Source organism: Bos mutus, chromosome 6, assembly GCF_027580195.1.
Source record: "Bos mutus isolate GX-2022 chromosome 6, NWIPB_WYAK_1.1, whole genome shotgun sequence".
Taxonomy (NCBI): Eukaryota; Metazoa; Chordata; class Mammalia; order Artiodactyla; family Bovidae; genus Bos; species Bos mutus.
Window position 1 is genome coordinate 69,921,078 of NC_091622.1, and position 12,015 is coordinate 69,933,092.

Here is a 12,015-nt window from a genome sequence, read left to right on the forward strand (position 1 = left end):
ATTTCCATCTGTAGTACTGTTGTCAGTTTGAATTGCTGACATAAGTCTATTCCATCCAAAAGAGAAATATAAAGTGGTTCTTAGCAGTGCAAGCACAGTTGGAATGGTCTATTCAAAGGTTTCCCATTAGAATCTGTAGAAAATGTAAATGTGATAAAATCACAAACAAGATGTTCCTATTTTTCAGACCATAAGAGATTTTCAAAATCACTTTGATTTTTATAATAAAACTTATCAGATGCTTTTTGGCATATTATTCTCATCTCATCATTGCTGTGCTGAGTCTGTCACTTTAGGACTATACTTAAGGCAGAGTTTGTATTGTATTCTATTAGTTTATTTAACATAATTTATTATCTTTGGATCCCTCTGGGTTGTTCTTTTCTCTTGAGAGTGCTTCACATTTTCCTGTTTCTTCATATGTCAAGTAATTTTGTTGGATCATACATATCCCTGACATTGTGAATACTATATTGTGGTGACTCTGGATTATGCTATATTCCTCTAAAGTGTGTTTACTTTGTTTTAGCAGATATTTTAATTAATTGGATTCAACATGCATTAAAGTAGATACTTTAATACTGAGATTTGGGTAGCAACTCAAATCTAAGTTCAGTTCATTCATCCTTAGCTGGTCTGCCTGCAATCTACATGACACATGCATTGTTCAATGTCAGATAAAGATTCAGGCATAGTTTACACACAGAATTTGGATTATCTCTCTCTCTGATTCTTTCATTTTCACGATCTCCCTCTCACTAACCAGTGATTTTTTAAAAAATAAATAGCAAGGAGAGATAATAAAAAGCCTTCTTCAGTGATTAATGCAAAGAAATAGAGGAAAACAGTAGAATGGGAAAGACTAGAGATCTCTTGAAGGAAATTAGAGATACCAAGGGAACATTTCATGCAAAGATGGGCACAATAAAGGACAGAAACAGTATGGACCTAACAGAAGCAGATATTAAGAAGAGGTGGCAAGAATACACAGAACTATACAAAAACAACTCAGATAACCACGTGGTGTGATCACTCACCTAGAGCCAGATATCCTGGAGTCCGAAGTCAAGTGGGCCTTAGGAAGCATCACTACGAACAAAGTTAGTGGAGGTGATGGAATTCCAGTTGAGCTATTTCAAGTCCTAAAAGATGGTACTCTTAAAGTGCTGCACTAAATATGCCAGAAAATTTGGAAAACTCAGCAGTGGCCATAGGACTTTGGGAAAGGTCAGTTTTCACTCCAATCCCAAAGAAAGGCAATGCCAAAGGATGTTCAAACTAATTCACAGTTGCACTCATCTCACACATTAGCAAGGTAATGGTCAAAATTCTCCAAGCGAGTCTTCAACAGTATGTGAACTGAGAACTTCCAAATGTTCAAGCTGGATTTAGAAAAGGCAGAGGAACCAGAGATCAAATTGCCAACATCCATAAGGTCATAGAAAAAGTAAGAGAATTCCAGAAAAACATCTATTTCTGCTTTTTTGACTCCACCAAAGCCTTTGACTGTGTGGATCACAACAAACTGTGGAAAATTCTTCAAGAGATGGGAATACCAGACCACCTGACCTGCCTCCTGAGAGATCTGTATGCAAGTCAAGAAGCAACAGTTAGAATGGGATGTGGATCAATGGACTGGTTCCAAATTGGGAAAGGAGTACATCAATGCTGTATATTGACACCCTGATTATTTAATTTATACACAGAGTACATTATGCAAAATGCCTAGATGAAGCACAAGCTGGAATCAAGATTGCTGGGAGAAATATTAATAACCTGTGATGTGCACATGACACCATCCTTATGGCAGAAAGCAAAGAGGAACTAAAGAGTCTCTTGATGAAAGTGAAAGAGGAGAGTGAAAAAATCTGGTTTAAAACTCAACATTCAGAAAACAAAGATCATGGCATCCAGTCCCATCACTTCATGGCAAATACATGGGGAAACAATGGAAACAGTGACAGGCTTTATTTTCTTGGGCTCCAAAATCACTGCAGATGGTGACTGCAGCCATGAAATTAAAAGACTCTTGCTCCTTGGAAGAAAAGTTATGACCAACCTAGACAGCATATTAAAAAGCAGAAACATAACTTTGCTGACGAAGGTCTGCTAGTCAAAGCTATGGTTTTCCCAGTAGTCATGTATGGATGTGAGAGGTGGACCATAAAGAAAGCTGAGTGCTGAAGAATTGATGCTTTTGAACTGTGATGTTGGAGAAGACTCTTGAGAGTTCCTTGGTCTGCAAGGAGATCAAACCAGTAAATCCTAAAGAAAATCAGTCCTGAATATTCATTGGAAGGACTAATGCTGAAGCTCGAATTCTTTGGCCACCTGATGCAAAGAACTGACTCATTTGAAAAGACCCTGATGCTGGGAAAGATTGAAGGTGAGAGGAGAAGGGGATGACAGAGGATGAGATGGTTGGACAGTATCACCAACTCGATGGACTTGAGTTTGAGCAAGCCATGGGAGTTGGTGATGGACAGGGAAGCCTGGTGTGCTGCAGTCCATGGGATCACAGAGTCAGACACGACTGAGAGACTGAACTGAATTGAACTAGCCATCCCACCCTTCATGGCACCATGAGTCTAAAATCCACTAACATAGGAAACTCACCCAGTGCTATTTCCTTCTCCCAAGTGTCAGTTTCTTTCTAGAACAAATTACTCTTATTCACTCTCCGATTCTTTCAAGTAGCTGGTTTTTTGTTCTTTAATTTTATCTAAGTTTATAGCTGTTATTTGTGAACGAATTGTTTTGCTAGAAGCTTATGCATACTACCAGAAGCAGAAGCATCTTATTATCTTTGTACTTCTATGTCTAAATAATATCTCATACATTATGTCATCCCCCAAGGAAATATTTTGTGCTGGACAGAATTAAATAAAAGTGCATTGCTAAATGAATAAATACGTTAAAGGCAAGCGAGGATGAAAGCTTGTTCTCATTAGTTCACGTTGATTTTTTAAAAAATAATAACTAGACTTTAGAAGGCATAAAGATCTTAATCAAGGGGACTTGAAACATAGGAACAGCGATTTCCCAGCATGAGCCAGGAAGCCTCTAAAGCCAGGCTCAGGGTAGTGGCATTCATGGGTCAAGAAGCATCTGGGGGAGTTTTAAATTGTCCAACCCTAGACACTGATTCCTGGAGAAGGCAATGGCACCCCACTCCAGTACTCTTGCCTGGAAAATCCCATGGACAGAGGAGCTTGGTAGGCTGCAGTCCATGGGGTCTCTGAGAGTTGGACACGACTGAGCGACTTCACTTTCACTTTTCACTTTCCTGCATTGGAGAAGGAAATGGCAACCCATTCCAGTGTTCTTGCCTGAAGAATCCCAGGGACGGGGGGAGCCCCGTGGGCTGCTGTCTATGGGGTCACACAGAGACGGACATGACTGAAGTGACTTAGCAGCAGCAGCAGACACTGATTCCACCAACAAGACTTTCCCAGCTCTTGGAGCTATTAAGCCTCAGAATGAACATCTGCCTCATGAGAAATCCCCTTGAAAAATCTGTTAAAGTTCAGTTCAGTTCAGTTGCTCAGTCGTGTCCGACTCTTTGTGACCCCATGGACTGCTGCTCGTCAGGCCTCCCTGTCCATCATCTACCCCCAGAGTTTACTCAAACTCATGTCCTAACTCATGAACTAACTGGTAAAGTTAGTTCAGAGAATAACAGTATCACAACTGGCTAAAAGATGATAAACAGAGCAGCACAATAAATAGTAATTATTCACCAGGAAGGTGTCTGCAGGGGTTCGAGGGGCAGGGGCTGGGCCTTCCCTCATTTACTATCTTTATTAATGACTTGCAAGGTGTGTAAGCAGCTTGCTAATGAAGTGGCAGCCAGGCCTGCAGTGGGAGCCACCATGGCTGTGAAGAGAAGAATACCAACCAAGCAAAATAACAAGGTTAGGACACCAGGCAGAAAAATCAAAGGCAAGAGATTCAGCAGGCAGGGGATATTGCAACTGTCATGAAAAGAATAATCAGAAGTGTAGCTTTCTGATGGCAGGGAGTAGAAGCAAATGCCAAGAAACAAATACCTGGAAAGAATCTGAAAATGTTAGACTGAAAGTCGGGAACTGACAGATGGTAGTCCTGGGGTGAAATTCTATAACAATAACTGCCCTCCTTCTGACTCTGCAGGCTGTAAATGTTACTGAGTTGTGAAAGGCCCAGGGAGATCCCAAGACCCCAGGCAGAAGGAAAGCTGTGCTCCCTGTGATGCCGTCATGGTTCCCATGGTTCTCTGCACTGGTGGTTTCCCAATGTGAGACTGGTCCCCGCCTAGCGTGGCGGCCCCTTTCTATTCTTCGTCGACAGGGACAGACATCACAGGCAGGTGAATATAGGAACCTGAATATAGAACATTAGGATTTTTGGCTATCCCATTCAAAGAACTGCCTTTCACCCAGAGTCATTGTGTATTAAATGAACTTCACAACTCTTAGGTCTATCAAAGATACTGTTGTTATGTGGCAACCTGGATGGGAGGGGATGTTTGGGGGAGAATGGATACATGTATATATATATACACATGGTTGAGTTGCTCTGCTGTGCACCTTAAACTATGACAACATGGTTAATCAGCTATATCCCAAGCAAAAAGTTTAAAAAATGATATTTTTTCTTCATTCATTTACTTGCCTTCCCCACAAGAATATGAGGTCCCAACGAAGACAGAGGCTTCATTTGTCATATTCACCTCCGCAGTGTTTATGTTGAGGGCTGTACCTGGCTCAGAATAATCAGGAAATAAATATTGGGTTGGCCGAAAAGTTCCCTTGGGTTTTTCAGTAAGATGACCCAAATGAACTTTTCGGCCAACCCAGTATTTGCTGAATGAACGACTGAAGAAATGAATCCTGTCCTAAGTGCTCATTTTGCAAAGAATGAAACAGTCACAGAGGGACATGGTGACTTGACTAGTCACACAGAGGGAGGGTGAACCTGGACTGGCACCCTGTTCTTCTGACTCGCAGCCCCACTCTTAGTCCTCACCTCCTTCAGGGCTTTAATCAAAAGTCACCTTCTCAGGAGGGCATCCCTGGCCACTCTGTGGAAAGAAAACTCCACCCCCTCTACCAGCCAACACTCTACATTTTTCTTCTGGCTCTATTTCATTCTCCCTGCAACCCACAGCACTTATAATGATTCTTTACGTTTTATCTTATTGTTGCAGGCTGTGTGAGAACAGGCATTTTGGTCTGTTGTGCTCACTGCTATATCCCCAGCATCCAGCACAATCCCCAATACAGAGTGGATGCTGAGTATTTGCTGCTGAGCATTGAACAGGCAGGACAATGGCCCTCAGCCCTTAGGGACACGTTAGGACCCACTTCCACAAGTTAGATGCAACTCAGATGAGGGGCTAGTAGAGCTAGAACTTTAAAACTAAATTTGTATTCTCAGGACCCTTGGCCAAGTTTTCCTGAGCCTCCATTCTCCCATCTACGGAATGGGATTACATGATGATTGCAAGATGCCATTTCTGTGGACCTCTCAGCATGCATCTGTTACAGCCCAGGTATTCAATAAACATGATTTCTCCCCTGCTCCTAAACTGTCTCTATGAAGATCCACAATAAGGTCCTTGAACCTAAGAATCCAAAGAAAAAGTGGAAAGTCCCTGGAAATGAGTGCTGAGGAGGTAGAGACACCAGCAGTGTGGAGCATGTTGGGGGACCAGTGAGAAGGCACCTTCCTGCTTGCCTTCATTCTCTGCCCAGGCCTTGACATCTGCACCTTGCACGCTTCTCTCGGGGCAGAAGACAAGCTGTTACTGAAAGCAAAGGAAAAGCGCTGACAGGCTGGGACCTTCCCACCATTTTCCGAGCCCGTACAAAGGTGCTGTAGGTCAGGTACGTCTAAGAAAGTGAGTGACCGAGGTGGAGGAAGTTAAGGACTGGCTGCCTCCTGTCTTCCTGTTGAGAGGCCGATTGTGTCACGTGTCCAGGTGAAATGCCCGCTGCAGGGGCCAGTCGGGGAGCTTCAAGGGACTTCTGTGTACGCTGTTTTCTGCCCAGGGCTCTGCCCATCTCCCTACTTGCAGCTTTATTGGATTCCTCTGGATGCAGCCAAATCATAGGAAGAGAGCAGCTGCCTATGAGGCACAAAGGGGTTGGAACACACCCCCGTCCCCCACCCCGCTCTTCAGGCCCCAGCTCTTCACCAGCTGCTCCCATTAGGGCCACTGTGGAGGGCAGTATATGCACAGTGATTAAGGCAGTGGCTTCTTGTTGTTCCATCTCTGTCACTTGCTAGTTGGGGCAGATCACTTATCTTATCTAAGCTCCATTTTCCCATCTGTAAAATGGGCATACTAACAGCAGCACCTTCATGGAGTTACTGGGAATTTTATTTTATTATTTAAATATTTATTCATTTATGTATTTATTTTTGGCTGCACTGAATCTTAGTTGAGGCACTCCGGCTCTTCCTTGTAAGGGTGGGCTTCTCTCTAGTTGGGTGAGAGGGGCTTAGTTGCCTGGGGGCATGTGGGATCTTAGTTCCCCAACCAGAGATGGAACCAGCTACCCAGCTACCCTGCCTTGGAAAGTGGATTGTTAACCACTGGTCTGCCAGGAAACTCCCTGCTAGGGATTTTAAACGAGATGATTCCCCTTAAGTGTCTGACACATGGTAAGTACTCAATCAGTATTAGCTATTGCCTTTGTTATTGTTCACTGCAGTGAACAACCCAGATGAAATGCCTGCCCTCACGCAGCCTACATTCTACAGGGAATGACAAACCAAGATAAAAACAGAGCATGGTAGTCAGGGTAAGAGCTCAAGAAGGAAATAGTTCATAGAACCAGGAAGGAAATGTGGAATGTTGGCTGGTGGAGGGGGTATAGTTTTCTTTCCACAGGGTGGCGGGGGAAGGGGGTACCTTTGGGGTAAAGCCCTGAAGGAGGTGAGGACGGACAGTGGGACTGAGTGTCAGAAGAACTGGGTACCAGCCCATGTCCGCCCTTCCCCTCGGTGACTGCAGTCACTGTGATCCTTCGTGACTCCAAGTCCTCCTTTGTTGAAGTGAACACAAAGGGCAGGATTCATCGACTGTTCATTCAGCAAGTGTTTGTTTCCTGATTGCTGTGAGTCAGGGCCAGCCCTGGACATGGGTGTTACAGAGATACGCATAACACAGCAGGCCCCTGTTGTCATAAGCCCTCACGTTCTTGTAGGGAAAGCAGACAATATACACATGAAGAAGTAAACACCATCACTTTTGATAGCCCTAAGAGGTATGAAGTGAATAGCCAACAAGCAGTGACTCTGGCTGGGAAGTCTTTCTGAGCAGCAGTCAGGGATCCTAATGTCCCATGTCCCCGGTCCTGCTATACCCTCCTGCCTGTGACCTCTCCTCCAGACAGGTTGTCCTGTCAGACCATGTCGTCTCCAGAGCCAGAGAAAATTCTCAACAGCTAACAAGTCCCAGCCACCCCATGCAGGAGATGAGACGTAGGCACGTGGTTTCTTTCCAAAGGTGTCCTAATTGAGAGTGAGGCCCGATGAACTTGGCCCACGGACAGTCTGCAGGTGCACACAGTCTGCTGGCACACTGAGAACCCTCAGCTGGCAGGAGAGCAAGCTGTAGCTTGCAGGAGGCTCCAGGCATATACTTTCCCCAATCTCTTACCTCTGCAAACAAATTATTAGCAGTTTTTACATTTCCCTTCAGGGGAATCAATGCTTATTGACCTTGACACCTTTCTGGCACTCAGCCCATCTAGCCCTGTTTACATCTCCTTAGTTAAAAAAGGAGGAAAGGAAGGAAGGGAGGAAGGGATGGGAGGGAGGAAGGAAAGAAAGAAAAAGAATAAAAATGCTACCTCAAAGACTTGTTACAAAATAGACTGAAACTCACCTTAATGATTCCCAGCTGTGAGTGGGTTCTTTGGAGTCGCGTCTCCAAAGGCTTCAGATCCATTTGTTTAAACTTCTACTTCCTGTAGAGATTCAGAGGGAAAAGGGCAATGGGTGCATTAGCACGGTAAAGAAGAGGTCTAAACTTCTCTTCACTGTAATAATCTGCACTTTTCTTTCACTTCCTTCAGGGTTAATGGAAATCAAGTTCCAAGCAGTTCAAGGCTTTCATGTCGCAGGTGGAGAAACTATTCTGTAGCCTAGATAATAATGGCAGGTTGGATGTTTCGTGGGCTTCCCAGGTGCCACTGCCGAAGAATCTACCTGCCAGTGCAGGAGACACAAGAGACGGGTTCGATCCCCGGGTTACAGAAATCCCCTGGAGGAGAGTATGACAACCCCCTCCAGTATTCTTGCCTGGAGAATCCCATGGACAGAGGAGCCTGGCAGGCTTCCATCCATAGAGTTGCAAAGAGTCGGACACGACTGAGTATGTTGTGTTCATTGTTAAGCTCCCTCATTTTAATCTGGTATATCAAATTTCTTGATGATAACAATAGTAGCTCACATAAATTGAGGCACCAACCTGTACCCTTACAGACATCCTCTCTTTTAACTTGAATAACCTTGATCTCTGTAGGGACTCATGTTTCCAGTGCCTGCTTTGACTGAGTAGGTTGGTTTGCCTAACTCTGGAATTTATTATTTTTTTGGGGGGGGTACTATTTTAGATTTATTATAGATTAATTTAGGAAAATTATTTCATACTTCCAGGCTGGTCAGAATTTGATTAATTGCCCAATACAATTTCACTTCTTTTGGGAAAATAAAGTGATGCTGCTCTTTACTTAGGATGAAGAAAAACATACTGGTAACTTGATCCTAGCAAGACATTACAAACACAAAAAGCCAAATGTGACATTTTTACCATAAGTCTGACTACTATGAGGCACACAGACTGATAACAAAGTAAAGCTAACAAATCTCTTCCAAGACCCAGAGCTTGGGGAATACTGCATACCATACCCCTCTTGGTGAGTAATCATACATACTGGCATCCTAAAGGCTCCAAGAAGTCACGGAGCAAAGAAATATGTTCAGTTCTGCTTAATACAGCATTTCCTATCCTTTTAAGTCTATGAGAACCTTTATTATCATTTACATTCATCATAATAACTGTTGTCTGTGAAAACAGTGCAAATTACAGTACACTTTGGATTATGCAAGTTTAGGAAAATGATCTCCAAACTTTTAAATAATATATCTGCAAGCAGTATTATATATTATTTATATTTTACATACATTGTACAACCACTGTGTACTTAAGTATTATATACATTGTATAACATACATGAAAGAGAAATTTAAGATGATGGAATAAAATAATATTTTCAAATTTTTATATTTTTAGAAAATATATTTTCTATAGAAAATATAATATTTTATATTTTATTTATTCATGCTATAGAAGTTCTATATTAATATCAGGCAAAGGAGATTTAAAGGCAAGCAAAATTACTAGGGATTAAAAGGATTCATGTTGATGTATGGCAAAACCAATACAATATTGTAAAGTAATTAGCCTCTAATTAAAATAAATAAATTTAAATTTTAAAAAAAAGTGACTTTATAAAATGTAAAAGGCTCGATTCTCTAAAAGACATAAGAGTTCTAAATGTTTATGCACCAAACAGAGCTTCAAACTACATGAAGCAAAAATCTGATAACTCTGGAATTTAGTATCAAGTAGCCTGCCCATGTGAACTGCATTCTCCAATAGCAGCTTTCTTTAAAAAAGTGATACTTTGGTTTCCAGTTATATATCTCAATGGATCCTGCACTTGGTCAGGGAAGAGGAGTGCTGGTTGCTAGGCTGTCCCAAAGCCCCAAAAGATCCCATTTCATGCAGCTGCCTTCTGCGCCCACATCACACATAGCCTGTAGGTGTGTCACATCCTTTTCTCCATCACAGCAAAGTTTGTGTGTACCAATATGACCTCTCTGAATATAGATGCTGGGTAGGCATTGGCCTCCCTTATAAGACAGAAAGTGAGGCCCACCAGCAGTCAGAGTTCACCATGGATGAGAGTCCAGACCTTATACTTAGGAGAAAACAGAGCTCAGAACCCACAAAGACCATGATTCTGTCACACGGGGGCCATCATCCCTGCTGCAGCTTACTGGAGCTGGGGGTGGGGTACCCAACCTAGGAGGAGCCTGTCTATAGGTAAGTGTGAATCCTGTCTATAGATGTGTGCAAAGCCTGCAAAGATGTCAACAGGGGCAGCGCCATTATTAAAGACAAGGACAATTACTACTGTTAATCAACCTTTTTCTACGTTTCAGGCATGGTGCTAAGTGCTTAAGACTGATTATCTTAATCACCTCCACTGCATCAAGTATTAGTATCACTATTATAGGGCTTCCTAGGTGGCACAGTGGTGCCTGCCTGGCAATGCAGGAGACCTGGGTTTGATCCCTGTGTCAGGAAGATCCCTTGGAAAAGGAAATGGCAACTCACCCCAGTGTTCTTGCCTGGGAAATCCCATGAACAGAGGAGCCTAGTGGGCTATGGTCCATAAAGTCAAAAAGAGTCAGATGCGAGTGAGCAACTGAGCACACACACACTCATCACCAATGTGTAGATGTGGAGACTAAATCATGCAGGGGTGAAGAAAACCTGACCAGAAGAGAGAGGAAGGTATATTTCCAAAGTACAGTTGAGCTTTGAACAACATTTAGGGACGCTGACACCCCCAGTTGAAAATCCTTGTATAACTTTATAGTCACCCTTCCATATCCGTGGTTCCTCTATATCTGCAGATTTAACCAACATGGATCATGTAGTACTGGAGTATGTATTTATTGAAAAAAATCTGCATTAAGAGAACCCACGTAGTTCTGACCTGTGTCATTCAAGGGTCAACTGTAAAATGCAAACATTATGACTTATAGCATGAGTTTAGGAATTAAAATGCCTGCATTTGAATTTTCTATACTTGACTCTGATCTTCGGCACACACATAACATAGGCCAATAATGGTACCCACATCAAAGGATTGCTACGAAGTTTAGGAGGGTTAATACTTGTAAAGAGCTTAGAAAAGTTCCAGCACCTAATATACATGTCTAATAAACACTAGCACTGAGAATGACATTCTTTTTTCCTTACCCACAAATAACACTATGATATCATGTAATGGCAGAGTTGTCAAATCAAAACTAATTTTCCGTGCTCGCTTCGGCAGCACATATACTAAAATTGGAACCATACAGAGAAGATTAGCATGGCCCCTGCGCAAGGATGACACGCAAATTCGTGAAGCGTTCCATATTTAAAAAAAACAAAACAAAACAAAACTAATTTTCCTAAGATGGCTATCATCACCATCATCATTATATCTCATAAGCACATGGCAGATAAACAGTATTTCTTTCCATGAAGAAGGAGCTCCAGGCATGTTACACTAGTGTTGCCTCTCTGCCTACTCACTTACTCCTATTAATTCATTCAATGAACACCTTATTTGTGGCAGGTAATTTTCCTAAGCATTGGCAATACAGCAGTGAACAAACTGCTGCAGAGAAAGAATTTGTAGGAAAAAACTCTGCCTTCTTGAAGCCTATATTCAAATGGATGTTGTATTTACTGCATGTTCTGATTATATTTAGTATTTTGATGACCTTCTGCTGTCCTTCTCTTGAATCTGGATCTAGGCAGTGACCCTTGTCACAACTTCACAGCCATCAGGGGCTACACTAGAAAAGAGGTTCAAGAAGTGACTTCATTTGATTGGTCAGTCTGGAAGATGATGCTGGAGCCCAGCTCCCATCTCTTCTGCAGGGGTACACATGCCTCTCTGACCCCCATGTCTGTAAGCTTTAGAGGCTGCATCTGTGGTCCTCCAGGCTGGTCTATGACTAGGTAGGCTGATTTGCCAAATTCTGGGTCGAGAACCAATAGTTCAGTTCAGTCGCTCAGTCATGTCTGACTCTTTGCGACCCCATGGACTGCAGCACGCCAGGCCTCCCTGTCCATCACCAACTCCAAGAGTTTACTCAAACTCATGTCCATTGAGTCGGTGATGCCATCCAACCATCTCATCCTCTGTCGTCCCCTTCTCCTGCCTTCAATCTTTT

At 42.7% G+C, this 12,015-nt stretch overlaps 1 non-coding gene across 1 annotated transcript; it reads left to right on the forward strand.

Annotated features, from left to right (window-relative positions):
• Positions 1 to 11,107: 11,107 nt before the first annotated feature.
• LOC138988352 (U6 spliceosomal RNA) lies at positions 11,108 to 11,214 on the forward strand. Its single transcript, XR_011464654.1, has one exon. It is a non-coding gene; the product is annotated as a U6 spliceosomal RNA (small nuclear RNA).
• The last annotated feature ends 801 nt before the right edge of the window (positions 11,215 to 12,015 follow it).